Source organism: Protomyctophum parallelum (genome assembly GCF_964188405.1).
Source record: "Protomyctophum parallelum genome assembly, chromosome: 11".
Lineage (NCBI taxonomy): Eukaryota > Metazoa > Chordata > Actinopteri > Myctophiformes > Myctophidae > Protomyctophum > Protomyctophum parallelum.
The window spans coordinates 48,451,366-48,458,674 of NC_139707.1; the positions used below are offsets into that span (position 1 = coordinate 48,451,366).

The window sequence follows — 7,309 nt, forward strand, 5'->3', positions numbered from 1 at the left end:
GCACATTGCCGTCTCCATACAGACAGACACACAAAGCTGTGCTTATAAGGAGCGCGTATAGCGCCGCTCGGACATGTATAACTATATTCAATATTGTTGAAATATAAATAAGTATAATAATAATATTCAAATTATCACAAAACGAATAAATCCCTAAAGATGGGAGCCCTTTAGACGAGCGTTGAGAGACGCTCAGGGTGTAACCTGCCCTGTCCATGAGGGTGGTGTTTTAGGGAAGGGACCAGGGTATAACTGGACTTAAAGCTCAAGAACTTGTTTACAGCCAGGCCCTGCTCATAGAACATTTCATGGTAGGGGTTCAATGCCTTGGTCATTTTAACGTGCCGGTCCGGGGATACGAACTATAGCGACCTTCACGATATCAAGACCGCTCCGCAAACCGTTCGGCCACCGCTGCCCCCAAAGGTACAGTGGTCCATGCCCGTGACTTAGGTCTTTTGTATTGACCTAAATTATTGTCTATATATACTGTACATATACAGTACATTCATGAATCCACTCGCTGACCGGCTGTCAGTATATTGAACACATTTTTTTATTAAACATTTTTTTTATAGCGCTAGTATATAGGCCCTCTTTGAGGAGGAGGGCTTTCTCTCCGTTTGTCTGCATTAAGTGTCTTGGAATGGGAACGGGTTGGACAACAGGCTGGCTGGATGGGGGAGGAGGCCCCCCCCCCCCCACAGCGGTGCCCCCTCTGCCCACAAAGCGTGGCACAGATGGCGGCCTGTGGCTGCATATGATGCAGGGTGCCAAACGGGCGTACATGCCACGACTCGACACAACAGGTCCAGATGGACGCAGGGCTTTCATCTCAGCCCCGCATGCCCATGGACAGATGAGAAGGCTAATGTGTAACTAGTTCTAGTTAACAGAACTAGTTATTCATTTCTGTTGTGGACAGAGAAGACTAACTGCAGTCGGTCTGTCAGAGACGGGAGAGAGAGAGAGAGAGAGAGAGAGAGAGAGAGAGAGAGAGAGAGAGAGAGAGAGAGAGAGAGAGAGAGAGAGAAATGAAGAAGAGAGAGAGAGACTGAGGTGAAGAGCATTGAGGACTACATATGGGCAGAGAGAGAGAGAGAGAGAGAGAGAGAGAGAGAGCAGAGAGAGTGGGAGAGAGAGAGAGAGAGAGAGAGAGAACTGTATACGTTGCTTTTCCCTTTTTACCTCCTTTATGATGAATTCCTGTTCTGTTCTTTAACTATATAGAAGTGTCTATTTGTACGTCTCTAAATGATTTGATGAATTGAACATGGTGGACCCTCTTGTAAACAAGTGTAATGCTTGTCCACTCACCGTTTGTCCTTTGTCCTTTATCCTATCCTCCCCTATTGAGGAGGGCTTTCTCTCTGTTTGGTCCTATAGACAGCTACCCCCTCCTATATACAGCTAGCCCCTCCCCTAGCCCCTCCTATATACAGCTAGCCCCTCCCCTAGCCCCTAATATAGACAGCTAGCCCCTCCCCTAGCCCCTCCCCTATCCCCTCCATTGACAATGAAAGGATACTTCACGTCATATGGACGAGAAAATACACTTTTCACATAAATGCAGGTGTCATCTTACATTTCATATATCTTGTATAACTATATGAATATAAGAGCGCCCCTCACTTCACACAGGTGTGATGTTTTTTTAGGACAGTCTCTACACACTACTAGTTACGTTGTGCCTTAAACGGTGGTGGTGCAACACACTTTAGTAAGCCACTAGTTACAAACTAACTAGTAGTCAGTGAGCCTCTAGTAAGGACTTTACTCCCTAACTTAGGACAGAACTTACGTTCTGGTGGTGCAACCCACTACTGTTCTGGCGTTGCCTGTCTGTGTTTATTTCTCTCCATGAATATCCCCAAATATGGCCAATGACATTGTGTGAAATCATTTGCTATCGTACAATATGATGTAATCATGCAATGACATCACAACCATATCATTGTAGTTTATAAATAAGTGTCCGATAGTCTAAACATCAGTTAGTGACTTGCAACAAGGAAACCTGAGCTGCCTTCGTCCTAACAAGTTAGTCTGTAAGTTAGTTGTCAACGCTGATTGGCGGTGGAGCTGCTGTGTGAAATGTTTCACTGGACGATACATCTGGAAGGAGAACATAGGAAGGACCAGGCTGCTGTGGTGGTCGGACACCAGATCTACTGCTTTGGAGGAGACATAAACCAGATGGATCACATTGAAGTACACGTCTTCAACACAGCGTCTTTATGCTGGAGGAAGTTGACCCCAGGGACCCCTGGAACAGGAGAACCTCACCTTGAGGTTCCCTCCAGGCGCTACGGTCACACAGCTGTGCTGATTGGAGACACGGTCTACCTCTGGGGAGGTTCTGCCTTCAATAACTATACACGTGAGTACTACAACCATCTTCATGCATTTGATGTCGATGCCAACAGATGGTTCAAACCACAGGTTTCTGGGACCGTTCCAGAGGGGCGGTACTACCACTCAGCCTGTGTGTTGGGGAAGGTCATGTTTATCCATGGAGGAGGTACCCATTCTGGATCCACTAATGTCATCTACAAGTTGGACACCACCACAATGGTCTGGACTTTAATCAACACCAGAGGAACTCCACTTCCTGCTTCATACTGTCACTCTGCTACCATCATCGGGACAAAGATGTTTGTGTTTGGGGGCTATGGGGGTCAGCACTACAACACCACCAGAGTGTTTGACACAGAGACCAACCAGTGTATGAACACACCTTCTACACAGCATCTTACAAAAGGACACTATGGTCATTCAGCCTTTACCTACAATGGAGAGCTGTGCATATTTGGTGGCTGGAACAATTACCAGTACTTCAATGATCTGCAGATATTCAACACAAAAACCTTCTCCTGGAAGAAGGTTGAGCCCAAGGGGAAACGTCCACCTAACATGAAGAATATGTGCTGTTGCATGCTGGGAGATTGTGTCATCCTCTTTCGAGCAGACAACAGACCAGGTGACCTGTATGTCTTAGACTTCAGTCCTAGCCTCAAGACATTATGTAAGCTGGCAGTTATTAAGTACGGTCTGGAGCAGTCTGAACTCACACACAACATCAGGTGGGAACTGGCAGCCATGACTGGCAACAGAAGCTGAGAAAATAACATAGTCCTCTAAACAAAGGGCATTAAGCAACTAGTCGACTAGTTTACTAGTAAATCCACTAGTCGACCTTGTTGGTACTACCGTACTAGTTGACTAGTTGATTTTTCTTTTTTTTGTAGGCCTCAAGATCAGGTAAAATAGTATAGTTATAGTCACCAATGTACACCGTTTAAAAAAAAACATTTATTTCCAAAACAAAAAAGTAAGTAGTAAACTAGTAAAAATGACTAGCACACACACACACACACACACACACACACACACACACACACACACACACACACACACACACACACACACACACACACACACACACACACACACACACACACACACACACACACACACACACACACACACACACACACCTGCCTCCCCCTGGCCAGCCGGGGCGCCTGATGGAGGGCAAAGGAACTGGTTGGAATAACGTGTTCCTTCCTCGCGCTACGTCCAACCAGGGAAACTCCCCCCTGTCAGGTGTAAAGGAGCAACTTGGACAATCAGGCATGAAGGAAGCATGAGTTCAAGTCCGTTGCTCTCCCCTTGTCCCCCATATATGGGGACTAGGTTGGCGGAGGGTGTGTGGAGCCCAGGATCACATTAGATAATTGACACAGGGGTGAAAAATGGGTTACAAAATCGTGGGATAAAAATTATAGATCAAAATAATTTAGACTGAACTAATTAACCACACTAAGTGAAGGTTGGGGGCCGCATGTGGCCCCCGGGCCACACTAAGTGAAGGTTGGCCCCCAGGCCACACTAAGTGAAGGTTATAATGAATTGCATTTTTATAGCGCTTTTCCAAGTGCTCAAAGTGCTTTACAATGGTTCATTCATTCATACATTGGGAGGTGAAGGTTCATTCATTCATACATTGGGAGGTGAAGGTTCATTCATTCATACATTGGGAGGTGAAGGTTCATTCATTCATACATTGGGAGGTGAAGGTTCATTCATTTATACATTGGGAGGTGAAGGTTCATTCATTCATACATTGGGAGGTGAAGGTTCATTCATTCATACATTGGGAGGTGAAGGTTCATTCATTCATACATTGGGAGGTGAAGGTTCATTCATTCATACATTGGGAGGTGAAGGTTCATTCATACATACATTGGGAGGTGAAGGTTCATTCATTCATACATACATTGGGAGGTGAAGCGGTGAACAGTCGACGCCAGCGTCCTCACTTCCAACATTCACACACCGACGGTGGCAAGCTCACACCGACCGACTCACTGGAGGCGATGTAGGGTTCAGCGTCTTGCCCAAAGACACTTCGACATGTGGACAGGAGGAGGAGCCGGGATTCGAACCGCCGACCCAGGGATCATAGGACGACCTGCTCTACCTCCTGAGCCACAGCCGCCAACAAGGTTGGGGGCCGCATGTGGCCCCCGGGCCACACTAAGTGAAGGTTGGGGGCCACATGTGCCACACAGAGAGTGATATGCCACACAAAGCCAATGTTGTATAAATTCAAAGCCCCCAAGGGAACCACCGACATCTTACTGTGAGAATGACATGACGACTTACTGACTCAGTGGACTTATTATATTATATTATATAATAACGTGAAGACTTACTGACTCACTGGACTTATTCCTGTAGGCTCCTCCTGTAGGTGGGGCATATAGGGCTGCGATCACACCCCGGCATCGGACTCTGTTTTGGGGCCGTTTTCTTCAGCTGGGCCCTGCACGGTAGTCCGGTCGTCTTTGCCTCACTCTCCACTGATCTTCTCCAGGTCTGTTTTGGCCTCCCCACTTTTCTTTTATACGCTGTGGAGTCTGTGGAGAATGATATGATACACAGTACTTTATTGTCAGTTCACACGGAAAACCAGCTCAGTGGCCTTGTGGTTAGAGTGTCTGCCCTGAGACTGGGAGGTCGGGGTTCGATCCCCGGCCGGGTCATACCAAAGACTCTAAAAATGGGACCCAGTGCCTCCCTGCTTGACACTCAGCATCAAGGGTTGGATTGGGTCCCTGCGACATAAATCAATCAAATCAAATCAAATTTTATTTATAGAGCACATTTTCAAAGACCAGGAGGCCAACCAAAGTGCTGTACAGGAAACATGACACAAGTAACATAGTAAAACAAAATCAAAGCAACACAAAATGTACACAGGTTAATTAGGTCAAACATTGAAAGCCAGGGAGAAAAAAATGGGTTTTGAGTAAAGACTTAAAGGCCTCTAAGGAGGGAGCAGACATAATATGAAAGGGCAGACAGTTCCAGAGTCTGGGGCCGGCCACCGAAAAGGCACGGTCACCTCTGGACCTGTAGTTGGAATTGGGCACAGTCAGGAGCCGCTGGTCAGCTGACCTCAGGGCCCTGGATGGGGTGTAAGGGACCATGAGTGCCGATAAATACAGGGGGGCCAAACCGTTTAGGGATTTAAAAACAAATAATATAATCTTAAAATCAATTCTAAATTTAACGGGAAGCCAGTGGAGGGAGGCAAGAACGGGAGTGATATGATCACGCCTCCTCGTACCAGTGAGTAGGCGCGCGGCGGCATCTTGGACAAGCTGCAGACGTCTGAGAGTGGACTGGTCCATGCCTACATATAGCGCATTGCAATAATCGAGCCGCGATGAGATAAAGGCGTTGATAACTCTCTGAAGGTCAGGTTTGGAAAGGTAGCCCTTGATCCTGGCCACTATAGCCTAAGTTGATAGAAACTTGCTTTGACCACGGAGCTAATCTGTTTATCAAATTTAAGGTTGTTGTCAAACAACACACCCAGATTTTTCACTGATGAGTGGATATTAGCACTGAGGGGTCCCAAGGTGGCAAGGGACGGGGCTGACTGTAGGCCAAAAATGATAACCTCCGTCTTACTTTCGTTGAGGGTGAGAAAGTTATTTAGCATCCAAATTTTGATATCGGAGATGCAATCGAGGAGTGGCTGGAAGGGGTCTGTGAGCAGACTATTGGTGTTTAGAGGTAGATAGAGCTGCACATCATCCGCATAGAAATGAAAAGAGACATTATGCTTCTTGATTATGCTGCCTAGGGGCAGCATATATAATAAAAATAAAATGGGGCCTAAGATAGAGCCCTGGGGAACTCTGCAGGACTGGGGGGCGGTGCGTGAGGAGTATTCCCCGAGCCTGACAGCAAGACTCCTGTCAGTCAGGTAGGATCTAAACCACAGTAGAGCAGTACCAGTGATACCTACACAATGCTCTAACCTGGAGAGCAGGATGCTGTGATCCACGGTATCAAAAGCGGCAGTCAGGTCCAGGAGGACCAGGGCGGCCGGACTACCTGAGTCAGCGGTTGAACTCAGGTCGTTAAAAACTCTAAGTAGGGCCGTTTCGGTACTATGACCAGGTTTAAAACCAGACTGAAATGTATTGTGGATACCATGAGTAGTTAAAAATACTTGAAGCTGTATGTAAACTACTTTTTTGACAATGAAAGGATACTTCATGTCATGTGGACGAGAAAATACACTTTTCACATGAATTCAGGTGTCATCTTACATTTCATATATATTGTATTATAACTATATGAATATAAGAGCGCCCCTCACTTCACACAGGTGTGATGTTTTTTTTAGGACAGTCTCTACACACTACTAGTTACGTTGTGCCTTAAACGGTGGTGGTGCAACACACTTTAGTAAGCCACTAGTTACAAACTAACTAGTAGTTAGTGAGCCTCTAGTAAGGACTTTACTCCCTAACTTAGGACAGAACTTACGTTCTGGTGGTGCAACCCACTACTGTTCTGGTGTTGCCTGTCTGTGTTTATTTCTCTCCATGAATATGCCCAAATATGGCCAATGAGATTATGTGAGATCATTAGCTATCGTACAATATGACGTAATCATGCAATGACATCACAACCATATCATTGTAGTTTATAAATAAGTGTCCGATAGTCTAAACATCAGTTAGTGACTTGCAACAAGGAAACCTGAGCTGCATTCATCCTAACAAGTTAGTCTGTAAGTTAGTTGTAAACGCTCATTGGCGGTGGAGCTGCTGTGTGAAATGTTTCACTGGACGATACATCTGGAAGGAGAACATAGGGAGGACCAGGCTGCTGTGGTGCTCGGACACGAGATTTACTGCTTTGGAGGAGACGGAAAACCGAGGAGACGAGATCAGATTGAAGTACACGTCTTCAACACAGCTTCTTTATGCTGGAGGAAGTTGAC

At 46.1% G+C, this 7,309-nt stretch overlaps 1 protein-coding gene across 1 annotated transcript in view; it reads right to left on the bottom strand.

Moving 5' to 3' along the window:
• The window catches only part of LOC310867055 (ras-GEF domain-containing family member 1B-like), a 123,506-nt gene extending 118,751 nt beyond the window's left edge, over positions 1 to 4,755 (bottom strand). Inside the window, exon 1 of the mRNA XM_083776848.1 lies at positions 4,719 to 4,755. The gene's annotated coding sequence lies outside the window, so the exon portion shown is untranslated. The remainder of the gene's footprint in view (positions 1 to 4,718) is intronic.
• Between the last annotated feature and the right edge of the window lie 2,554 nt (positions 4,756 to 7,309).